The sequence below is a fragment of the Uloborus diversus genome, unplaced genomic scaffold (assembly GCF_026930045.1).
Source record: "Uloborus diversus isolate 005 unplaced genomic scaffold, Udiv.v.3.1 scaffold_720, whole genome shotgun sequence".
In the NCBI taxonomy this organism is placed as follows: Eukaryota; Metazoa; Arthropoda; class Arachnida; order Araneae; family Uloboridae; genus Uloborus; species Uloborus diversus.
In genome coordinates this window covers 72,727-85,348 of record NW_026558924.1, presented here as the reverse complement: position 1 = coordinate 85,348, position 12,622 = coordinate 72,727, and the positions used below count along the sequence as shown (strand labels likewise).

Here is a 12,622-nt window from a genome sequence, read left to right as displayed (position 1 = left end):
ATAACGCGAATTTTTCACGAGTAACGAATTTTAGAGCTAACGTGAATTTTTCGCCCACAACATGAATTTTTTTAGAAGGAAGTAGCAGCTTCGTTATTGGCTACTAAATATTGATTTCGTGAATGTTATTACGTCCCTTTGAGCATCACTGACAGCCAAAGTTCCCACGCCAAACTTGTCTAGTGCATCAAATAACCATTATGGCACCTTAGTGTCACCTTCATCCAAAGTTTGAAAATGTGAAGAAAAAGAAAGTTTCTGATAAAAAATTTAAAAAGGCTAAGATTCTCGATATGCTTGAACAATTACAAAACGTCGAAGGTAGCGGGACAACAAGTACGAGTGAATCTTCCATATGTACAGTTAAAAGTCAAAACAAAAAGATGTCCGTAAAAGTTTAGAACTTAGTTTCAATATTGAAGGTTGCAGAGCAGTTTAGCAGAGTGAAAACTGTAATGGTTAAGGAATGCTTTAGAGCAGTTTGAGGGGCCTTTATAAGTGCCTAAAAGTATTTGGTATGCTTTAAAAAATTTGTATGCATATATTTTTCCACAACGCGAAATTGCAACTTACGCGAGGAGTCTTGGAACGCATCTCTCGCGTAAGTCGAGACTCGACTGTATTGCCCTTCATCTTCCCACGGCAGTATGCAGTGAAACCCCGATTTAACGTCCCCCGAATCCACGTTTTCCCCCATTTCACGTTTTCATTCATCGGGTTCCAATTTTTCCGTATACAGTCGGACCCCGGTTTAACGAATTCATCGAGACCGAAACTTTTATACGTTAAATCGAGGTTATTCGTAATATCGCGGTGTGAAAAAAAATCACTTACTTTATCTATAAGTATCTACATGCAAGTGCGCATAAATATCCAAATGGAGAAAGTGTATACTTTTTGTTCATCATTTCACAAATTGTTACACACTAATTAATTTGAAATTCTAAAGTACTGAGATGTTTGACAATATCCTTGATACTTGACTCGAAATAGTTCTTTTTCGACTATATGGAGAGAACTGTAAAAAACTGTGTTATTTACAGCCTGCTGCATGAAGCATGAGATACGTTTTTAGTTTCCAGGCCATGTAAGGCATTTGAGAAAGTAAGTTTTAATGGGTGTTTCATCATTGCGTTCTGCATCAGAATCACTATTCATTGGTTGCCCCTTCATCCGTCAAAAATTGCAGGTTCCAATAAAAGTGTTATTCTGCTTCGGACAATATGGATATGTCATTTAGAAAACAATTCAAAATTTCCTAACTCAAATTGACAAAAAAAAATAAATAAATAAAAAAAAATAAAATAAAATAAAAAATAAATAAATAAATAAATAAATAAAAAAAGAAAAATTAATTTGAATTTTGACATCTTGAATTCAAATTATGTTTTTCGCAATCACGAGTGTGTGCATGTAGGCGTGTGTGTTTGTGTCTGGGGGGTATGTGTGTTTGTGTGATGGGAGTATGTGTATGTGTGTGTAGGCATGTGTGTTTGTGTGATGGGAGTATGTGTATGTGTGTGTAGGCATATGTGTTTGTGTCTGTGTGCAGGCATGAATGTGTGGGTAGTTGTGTGTATGTGAGTGTGTAGGTGTATGTATGTGTGTGTAGGTGTATATGTGTATATGTGTGTAGGTGCGTGTATGTATGCGTGTAAGTGTAGGATATTGACGAAACCTGGAGACGGTTTTCGCTAGAGGTGTAGCATCGTGAGGACCCGGTCGACGGTGATGCTGCGGAGGGTGGCGGTGGGAAAATAAAATGATAGGACGCCAAAAACAGTCAAGTGAGAACAATAAGCAATCGTGATTGCTAAAAAAAAATTGGTCAAATGATTCGATAATTCGGGGTTTATTATTCGTTAAATAGGGGTTTCAGCTTTCATTTTAGTCGGGGAAAAATAAATACTAGCTGAATCGCGAAATTCGTTAAATAGGGGTTCGTTAAATCGGGGTCCGACTGTACTAATTATGTTAATTTAACCAGGATTGTAAGTTTGTAATTTATGATTTTCCCGCACTTTACGTTTTCCTGAGGGGAAAAATATTCTAAAGTAAGCAATATGTTTCACTTGTGGTTTTTAAAAGATAATCAACATTGTTGAAAGTTAATCTCTGAAAACAGAAATGCTACTGCTTTATGCGTAGCCCTCCTTATAAGACTTATCGTCCGCCAATGAAGATGAACAAAAAGAACAACCAGAAGCACAGCCCTTCCCTTCTTCCAATATTGCATTGAAGAGCTTTCAAACAGTGAAAGAATATTCTTTCTTATAAAAACAAGGAAAAAAAACTTGTAAAGCAATTCAATGCTGGAAGATGCTGCATTAACTTAGAACTCAATGACTAAAAAACAATCCACTAGTACGGACTATTTTCAACCTAAACCACCAGATTGGCAACTAAATGTGAAAACTAATCTAATATGGTATGTATAATAATGTTCTTTTTGTAAAACATAGATAATTATACTTTTTGAAAGAGTCATCATTACAATCTTTAGATTTTTTTTCTATTTGATTTTTGCTTTCTATATATTTCTCGTATTTTGCGTTTTTTAAAACCCAGTTCCTTGAGAAACGTAAAATCAGGGTTTCACTTCATATACAGAGGGTGTCACAATCTCCTTTGGATGGCTTATTAAAACAAACATGTCATCAATACAGCAACAACTTGAACTTTTCCGGAGAAAGAAACTCTACAAGTTTTGTCACACAAATTTTCAATATGATTACCATTTTTAATGTGACAAATGTCAAGTATAAAGTATAATTCTCATTTCACTCGCTGCAACTTGTCACGATCAATGGTCGTTCATTTTTCAGCAAGGGCCCGATGCGACAAATGTCAAGAATATAAAGTATAATTCTCGTTTCACTCACTGCAATGTGTCACGATCAATGGTCAATCATTTTTAAGCAAGTGTCCGATGCGACAAATGTCAAGTATTAAGTCTAATTCTTGTTTCACTCGCTGCAACTTGTCACAATCAATGGTCGTTCTTTCAGCAAGGGTTTGATGCGACAAATGTCAAATAATCCTCGGTTTCACTCGCTGCAACGTGTCACGATCAATGATCGTTCATTTTTCAGCAAGGGTCCGATGCGAAAAATGTCAAGTATTAAGTCTAATTCTTGTTTCACTCGCTGCAACGTGTCACGATCTATGGTCACTTTCTTTTTTCAACAAGGATCCGATGCGAAAAATGTCAAGTATTAAGTCTAATTCTTGTTTCACTCGCTGCAACGTGTCACGATCTATGGTCACTTTCTTTTTTCAGCAAGGATCCGATACGACAAATGTCAAGTATTAAGTCTAATTCTTGTTTCACTCGCTGCAACGTGTCACGATCTATGGTCACTTTCTTTTTTCAGCAAGGATCCGATGCGGCAAATGTCAAGTATTAAGTCTAATTCTTGTTTCACTCGCTGCAACGTGTCACGATCTATGGTCACTTTCTTTTTTCAGCAAGGATCCGATGCGAAAAATGTCAAGTATTAAGTCTAATTCTTGTTTCACTCGCTGCAACGTGTCACGATCTATGGTCACTTTCTTTTTTCAGCAAGGATCCGATGCGAAAAATGTCAAGTATTAAGTCTAATTCTTGTTTCACTCGCTGCAACGTGTCACGATCTATGGTCACTTTCTTTTTTCAGCAAGGATCCGATGCGAAAAATGTCAAGTATTAAGTCTAATTCTTGTTTCACTCGCTGCAACGTGTCACGATCTATGGTCACTTTCTTTTTTCAGCAAGGATCCGATGCGACAAATGTCAAGTATTAAGTCTAATTCTTGTTTCACTCGCTGCAACGTGTCACGATCTATGGTCACTTTCTTTTTTCAGCAAGGATCCGATGCGAAAAATGTCAAGTATTAAGTCTAATTCTTGTTTCACTCGCTGCAACGTGTCACGATCTATGGTCACTTTCTTTTTTCAGCAAGGGTCCGATGCGACAAATGTCAAGTATTAAGTATAATTCTTGTTTCACTCGCTGCAACGTGTCACGATCTATGGTCACTTTCTTTTTTCAGCAAGGATCCGATGCGAAAAATGTCAAGTATTAAGTCTAATTCTTGTTTCACTCGCTGCAACGTGTCACTATCTATGGTCACTTTCTTTTTTCAGCAAGGATCCGATGCGAAAAATGTCAAGTATTAAGTCTAATTCTTGTTTCACTCGCTGCAACGTGTCACGATCTATGGTCATTTTCTTTTTTCAGCAAGGATCCGATGCGAAAAATGTCAAGTATTAAGTCTAATTCTTGTTTCACTCGCTGCAACGTGTCACGATCTATGGTCATTTTCTTTTTTCAGCAAGGATCCGATGCGACAAATGTCAAGTATTAAGTCTAATTCTTGTTTCACTCGCTGCAACGTGTCACGATCTATGGTCATTTTCTTTTTTCAGCAAGGATCCGATGCGACAAATGTCAAGTATTAAGTATAATTCTTGTTTCACTCGCTGCAACGTGTCACTATCTATGGTCACTTTCTTTTTTCAGCAAGGATCCGATGCGAAAAATGTCAAGTATTAAGTCTAATTCTTGTTTCACTCGCTGCAACGTGTCACGATCTATGGTCACTTTCTTTTTTCAGCAAGGATCCGATGCGACAAATGTCAAGTATTAAGTCTAATTCTTGTTTCACTCGCTGCAACGTGTCACGATCTATGGTCATTTTCTTTTTTCAGCAAGGATCCGATGCGACAAATGTCAAGTATTAAGTCTAATTCTTGTTTCACTCGCTGCAACGTGTCACGATCTATGGTCATTTTCTTTTTTCAGCAAGGATCCGATGCGACAAATGTCAAGTATTAAGTCTAATTCTTGTTTCACTCGCTGCAACGTGTCACTATCTATGGTCACTTTCTTTTTTCAGCAAGGATCCGATGCGACAAATGTCAAGTATTAAGTCTAATTCTTGTTTCACTCGCTGCAACGTGTCACGATCTATGGTCATTTTCTTTTTTCAGCAAGGATCCGATGCGACAAATGTCAAGTATTAAGTCTAATTCTTGTTTCACTCGCTGCAACGTGTCACGATCTATGGTCATTTTCTTTTTTCAGCAAGGATCCGATGCGACAAATGTCAAGTATTAAGTCTAATTCTTGTTTCACTCGCTGCAACGTGTCACGATCTATGGTCATTTTCTTTTTTCAGCAAGGATCCGATGCGACAAATGTCAAGTATTAAGTCTAATTCTTGTTTCACTCGCTGCAACGTGTCACGATCTATGGTCACTTTCTTTTTTCAGCAAGGATCCGATGCGACAAATGTCAAGTATTAAGTCTAATTCTTGTTTCACTCGCTGCAACGTGTCACGATCTATGGTCACTTTCTTTTTCCAGCAAGGATCCGATGCGACAAATGTCAAGTATTAAGTCTAATTCTTGTTTCACTCGCTGCAACGTGTCACGATCTATGGTCATTTTCTTTTTTCAGCAAGGATCCGATGCGACAAATGTCAAGTATTAAGTCTAATTCTTGTTTCACTCGCTGCAACGTGTCACGATCTATGGTCACTTTCTTTTTTCAGCAAGGATCCGATGCGACAAATGTCAAGTATTAAGTCTAATTCTTGTTTCACTCGCTGCAACGTGTCACGATCTATGGTCATTTTCTTTTTTCAGCAAGGATCCGATGCGACAAATGTCAAGTATTAAGTCTAATTCTTGTTTCACTCGCTGCAACGTGTCACGATCTATGGTCATTTTCTTTTTTCAGCAAGGATCCGATGCGACAAATGTCAAGTATTAAGTATAATTCTTGTTTCACTCGCTGCAACGTGTCACGATCTATGGTCACTTTCTTTTTTCAGCAAGGATCCGATGCGACAAATGTCAAGTATTAAGTCTAATTCTTGTTTCACTCGCTGCAACGTGTCACGATCTATGGTCATTTTCTTTTTTCAGCAAGGATCCGATGCGAAAAATGTCAAGTATTAAGTCTAATTCTTGTTTCACTCGCTGCAACGTGTCACGATCTATGGTCATTTTCTTTTTTCAGCAAGGATCCGATGCGACAAATGTCAAGTATTAAGTCTAATTCTTGTTTCACTCGCTGCAACGTGTCACGATCTATGGTCATTTTCTTTTTTCAGCAAGGATCCGAAGCGACAAATGTCAAGTATTAAGTCTAATTCTTGTTTCACTCGCTGCAACGTGTCACGATCTATGGTCACTTTCTTTTTTCAGCAAGGATCCGATGCGACAAATGTCAAGTATTAAGTCAAATTCTTGTTTCACTCGCTGCAACGTGTCACGATCTATGGTCATTTTCTTTTTTCAGCAAGGATCCGATGCGACAAATGTCAAGTATTAAGTCTAATTCTTGTTTCACTCGCTGCAACGTGTCACGATCTATGGTCATTTTCTTTTTTCAGCAAGGATCCGATGCGACAAATGTCAAGTATTAAGTCTAATTCTTGTTTCACTCGCTGCAACGTGTCACGATCTATGGTCACTTTCTTTTTTCAGCAAGGATCCGATGCGACAAATGTCAAGTATTAAGTCTAATTCTTGTTTCACTCGCTGCAACGTGTCACGATCTATGGTCATTTTCTTTTTTCAGCAAGGATCCGATGCGAAAAATGTCAAGTATTAAGTCTAATTCTTGTTTCACTCGCTGCAACGTGTCACGATCTATGGTCACTTTCTTTTTTCAGCAAGGATCCGATGCGACAAATGTCAAGTATTAAGTCTAATTCTTGTTTCACTCGCTGCAACGTGTCACGATCTATGGTCATTTTCTTTTTTCAGCAAGGATCCGATGCGACAAATGTCAAGTATTAAGTCTAATTCTTGTTTCACTCGCTGCAACGTGTCACTATCTATGGTCACTTTCTTTTTTCAGCAAGGATCCGATGCGAAAAATGTCAAGTATTAAGTCTAATTCTTGTTTCACTCGCTGCAACGTGTCACGATCTATGGTCACTTTCTTTTTTCAGCAAGGATCCGATGCGACAAATGTCAAGTATTAAGTCTAATTCTTGTTTCACTCGCTGCAACGTGTCACGATCTATGGTCATTTTCTTTTTTCAGCAAGGATCCGATGCGACAAATGTCAAGTATTAAGTCTAATTCTTGTTTCACTCGCTGCAACGTGTCACGATCTATGGTCATTTTCTTTTTTCAGCAAGGATCCGATGCGACAAATGTCAAGTATTAAGTCTAATTCTTGTTTCACTCGCTGCAACGTGTCACGATCTATGGTCACTTTCTTTTTTAAGCAAGGATCCGATGCGAAAAATGTCAAGTATTAAGTCTAATTCTTGTTTCACTCGCTGCAACGTGTCACGATCTATGGTCATTTTCTTTTTTCAGCAAGGATCCGATGCGACAAATGTCAAGTATTAAGTCTAATTCTTGTTTCACTCGCTGCAACGTGTCACGATCTATGGTCACTTTCTTTTTTCAGCAAGGATCCGATGCGACAAATGTCAAGTATTAAGTATAATTCTTGTTTCACTCGCTGCAACGTGTCACGATCTATGGTCACTTTCTTTTTTCAGCAAGGATCCGATGCGAAAAATGTCAAGTATTAAGTCTAATTCTTGTTTCACTCGCTGCAACGTGTCACTATCTATGGTCACTTTCTTTTTTCAGCAAGGATCCGATGCGACAAATGTCAAGTATTAAGTCTAATTCTTGTTTCACTCGCTGCAACGTGTCACGATCTATGGTCATTTTCTTTTTTCAGCAAGGATCCGATGCGACAAATGTCAAGTATTAAGTCTAATTCTTGTTTCACTCGCTGCAACGTGTCACGATCTATGGTCATTTTCTTTTTTCAGCAAGGATCCGATGCGACAAATGTCAAGTATTAAGTCTAATTCTTGTTTCACTCGCTGCAACGTGTCACGATCTATGGTCATTTTCTTTTTTCAGCAAGGATCCGATGCGACAAATGTCAAGTATTAAGTCTAATTCTTGTTTCACTCGCTGCAACGTGTCACGATCTATGGTCACTTTCTTTTTTCAGCAAGGATCCGATGCGACAAATGTCAAGTATTAAGTCTAATTCTTGTTTCACTCGCTGCAACGTGTCACGATCTATGGTCACTTTCTTTTTTCAGCAAGGATCCGATGCGACAAATGTCAAGTATTAAGTCTAATTCTTGTTTCACTCGCTGCAACGTGTCACGATCTATGGTCATTTTCTTTTTTCAGCAAGGATCCGATGCGACAAATGTCAAGTATTAAGTCTAATTCTTGTTTCACTCGCTGCAACGTGTCACGATCTATGGTCATTTTCTTTTTTCAGCAAGGATCCGATGCGACAAATGTCAAGTATTAAGTCTAATTCTTGTTTCACTCGCTGCAACGTGTCACGATCTATGGTCATTTTCTTTTTTCAGCAAGGATCCGATGCGACAAATGTCAAGTATTAAGTCTAATTCTTGTTTCACTCGCTGCAACGTGTCACGATCTATGGTCATTTTCTTTTTTCAGCAAGGATCCGATGCGACAAATGTCAAGTATTAAGTCTAATTCTTGTTTCACTCGCTGCAACGTGTCACGATCTATGGTCATTTTCTTTTTTCAGCAAGGATCCGATGCGACAAATGTCAAGTATTAAGTCTAATTCTTGTTTCACTCGCTGCAACGTGTCACGATCTATGGTCACTTTCTTTTTTCAGCAAGGATCCGATGCGACAAATGTCAAGTATTAAGTCTAATTCTTGTTTCACTCGCTGCAACGTGTCACGATCTATGGTCATTTTCTTTTTTCAGCAAGGATCCGATGCGACAAATGTCAAGTATTAAGTATAATTCTTGTTTCACTCGCTGCAACGTGTCACGATCTATGGTCACTTTCTTTTTTCAGCAAGGATCCGATGCGAAAAATGTCAAGTATTAAGTCTAATTCTTGTTTCACTCGCTGCAACGTGTCACGATCTATGGTCACTTTCTTTTTTCAGCAAGGATCCGATGCGACAAATGTCAAGTATTAAGTCTAATTCTTGTTTCACTCGCTGCAACGTGTCACGATCTATGGTCATTTTCTTTTTTCAGCAAGGATCCGATGCGACAAATGTCAAGTATTAAGTCTAATTCTTGTTTCACTCGCTGCAACGTGTCACGATCTATGGTCACTTTCTTTTTTCAGCAAGGATCCGATGCGACAAATGTCAAGTATTAAGTCTAATTCTTGTTTCACTCGCTGCAACGTGTCACGATCTATGGTCATTTTCTTTTTTCAGCAAGGATCCGATGCGACAAATGTCAAGTATTAAGTCTAATTCTTGTTTCACTCGCTGCAACGTGTCACGATCTATGGTCACTTTTTTCTTTTTTCAGCAAGGATCCGATGTCAAGTATTAAGTCTAATTCTTGTTTCACAAGGATCCGATGCGACAAATGTCAAGTATTAAGTCTAATTCTTGTGTCAACGATCTATGGTCACTTTCTTTTTTCAGCAAGGATCCGATGCGACAAATGTCAAGTATTAAGTCTAAACGTTCACGATTATGTTTCACACTCGCTGCAACGTGTCACGATCGCTGCAACGTGTCACGATCTATGGTCACTTTCTTTTTTCAGCAAGGATCCGATGCGACAAATGTCAAGTATTAAGTCTAATTCTTGTTTCACTCGCTGCAACGTGTCACGATCTATGGTCACTTTCTTTTTTCAGCAAGGATCCGATGCGACAAATGTCAAGTATTAAGTATAATTCTTGTTTCACTCGCTGCAACGTGTCACGATCTATGGTCATTTTCTTTTTTCAGCAAGGATCCGATGCGACAAATGTCAAGTATTAAGTCTAATTCTTGTTTCACTCGCTGCAACGTGTCACGATCTATGGTCACTTTCTTTTTTCAGCAAGGATCCGATGCGACAAATGTCAAGTATTAAGTCTAATTCTTGTTTCACTCGCTGCAACGTGTCACGATCTATGGTCACTTTCTTTTTTCAGCAAGGATCCGATGCGACAAATGTCAAGTATTAAGTATAATTCTTGTTTCACTCGCTGCAACGTGTCACGATCTATGGTCATTTTCTTTTTTCAGCAAGGATCCGATGCGACAAATGTCAAGTATTAAGTCTAATTCTTGTTTCACTCGCTGCAACGTGTCACGATCTATGGTCATTTTCTTTTTTCAGCAAGGATCCGATGCGACAAATGTCAAGTATTAAGTCTAATTCTTGTTTCACTCGCTGCAACGTGTCACGATCTATGGTCATTTTCTTTTTTCAGCAAGGATCCGATGCGACAAATGTCAAGTATTAAGTCTAATTCTTGTTTCACTCGCTGCAACGTGTCACGATCTATGGTCATTTTCTTTTTTCATCAAGGATCCGATGCGACAAATGTCAAGTATTAAGTCTAATTCTTGTTTCACTCGCTGCAACGTGTCACGATCTATGGTCATTTTCTTTTTTCAGCAAGGATCCGATGCGACAAATGTCAAGTATTAAGTCTAATTCTTGTTTCACTCGCTGCAACGTGTCACGATCTATGGTCATTTTCTTTTTTCAGCAAGGATCCGATGCGACAAATGTCAAGTATTAAGTCTAATTCTTGTTTCACTCGCTGCAACGTGTCACGATCTATGGTCACTTTCTTTTTTCAGCAAGGATCCGATGCGACAAATGTCAAGTATTAAGTCTAATTCTTGTTTCACTCGCTGCAACGTGTCACGATCTATGGTCACTTTCTTTTTTCAGCAAGGATCCGATGCGACAAATGTCAAGTATTAAGTCTAATTCTTGTTTCACTCGCTGCAACGTGTCACGATCTATGGTCACTTTCTTTTTTCAGCAAGGATCCGATGCGACAAATGTCAAGTATTAAGTCTAATTCTTGTTTCACTCGCTGCAACGTGTCACGATCTATGGTCACTTTCTTTTTTCAGCAAGGATCCGATGCGACAAATGTCAAGTATTAAGTCTAATTCTTGTTTCACTCGCTGCAACGTGTCACGATCTATGGTCACTTTCTTTTTTCAGCAAGGATCCGATGCGACAAATGTCAAGTATTAAGTCTAATTCTTGTTTCACTCGCTGCAACGTGTCACGATCTATGGTCACTTTCTTTTTTCATCAAGGATCCGATGCGACAAATGTCAAGTATTAAGTCTAATTCTTGTTTCACTCGCTGCAACGTGTCACGATCTATGGTCACTTTCTTTTTTCAGCAAGGATCCGATGCGACAAATGTCAAGTATTAAGTCTAATTCTTGTTTCACTCGCTGCAACGTGTCACGATCTATGGTCACTTTCTTTTTTCAGCAAGGATCCGATGCGACAAATGTCAAGTATTAAGTCTAATTCTTGTTTCACTCGCTGCAACGTGTCACGATCTATGGTCATTTTCTTTTTTCAGCAAGGATCCGATGCGACAAATGTCAAGTATTAAGTATAATTCTTGTTTCACTCGCTGCAACGTGTCACGATCTATGGTCACTTTCTTTTTTCAGCAAGGATCCGATGCGAAAAATGTCAAGTATTAAGTCTAATTCTTGTTTCACTCGCTGCAACGTGTCACGATCTATGGTCACTTTCTTTTTTCAGCAAGGATCCGATGCGACAAATGTCAAGTATTAAGTCTAATTCTTGTTTCACTCGCTGCAACGTGTCACGATCTATGGTCATTTTCTTTTTTCAGCAAGGATCCGATGCGACAAATGTCAAGTATTAAGTCTAATTCTTGTTTCACTCGCTGCAACGTGTCACGATCTATGGTCACTTTCTTTTTTCAGCAAGGATCCGATGCGACAAATGTCAAGTATTAAGTCTAATTCTTGTTTCACTCGCTGCAACGTGTCACGATCTATGGTCATTTTCTTTTTTCAGCAAGGATCCGATGCGACAAATGTCAAGTATTAAGTCTAATTCTTGTTTCACTCGCTGCAACGTGTCACGATCTATGGTCACTTTCTTTTTTCAGCAAGGATCCGATGCGACAAATGTCAAGTATTAAGTCTAATTCTTGTTTCACTCGCTGCAACGTGTCACGATCTATGGTCACTTTCTTTTTTCAGCAAGGATCCGATGCGACAAATGTCAAGTATTAAGTCTAATTCTTGTTTCACTCGCTGCAACGTGTCACGATCTATGGTCATTTTCTTTTTTCAGCAAGGATCCGATGCGACAAATGTCAAGTATTAAGTCTAATTCTTGTTTCACTCGCTGCAACGTGTCACGATCTATGGTCATTTTCTTTTTTCAGCAAGGATCCGATGCGACAAATGTCAAGTATTAAGTCTAATTCTTGTTTCACTCGCTGCAACGTGTCACGATCTATGGTCATTTTCTTTTTTCAGCAAGGATCCGATGCGACAAATGTCAAGTATTAAGTCTAATTCTTGTTTCACTCGCTGCAACGTGTCACGATCTATGGTCATTTTCTTTTTTCAGCAAGGATCCGATGCGACAAATGTCAAGTATTAAGTCTAATTCTTGTTTCACTCGCTGCAACGTGTCACGATCTATGGTCATTTTCTTTTTTCAGCAAGGATCCGATGCGACAAATGTCAAGTATTAAGTCTAATTCTTGTTTCACTCGCTGCAACGTGTCACGATCTATGGTCACTTTCTTTTTTCAGCAAGGATCCGATGCGACAAATGTCAAGTATTAAGTCTAATTCTTGTTTCACTCGCTGCAACGTGTCACGATC

At 38.7% G+C, this 12,622-nt stretch overlaps 1 protein-coding gene across 1 annotated transcript in view; it reads right to left on the bottom strand.

Annotated features, from left to right (window-relative positions):
* The window catches only part of LOC129233786 (natural resistance-associated macrophage protein 2-like), a gene marked incomplete at its 5' end in the record, with an annotated part of 88,397 nt that overhangs the window by 7,958 nt on the left and 67,817 nt on the right, over positions 1 to 12,622 (bottom strand).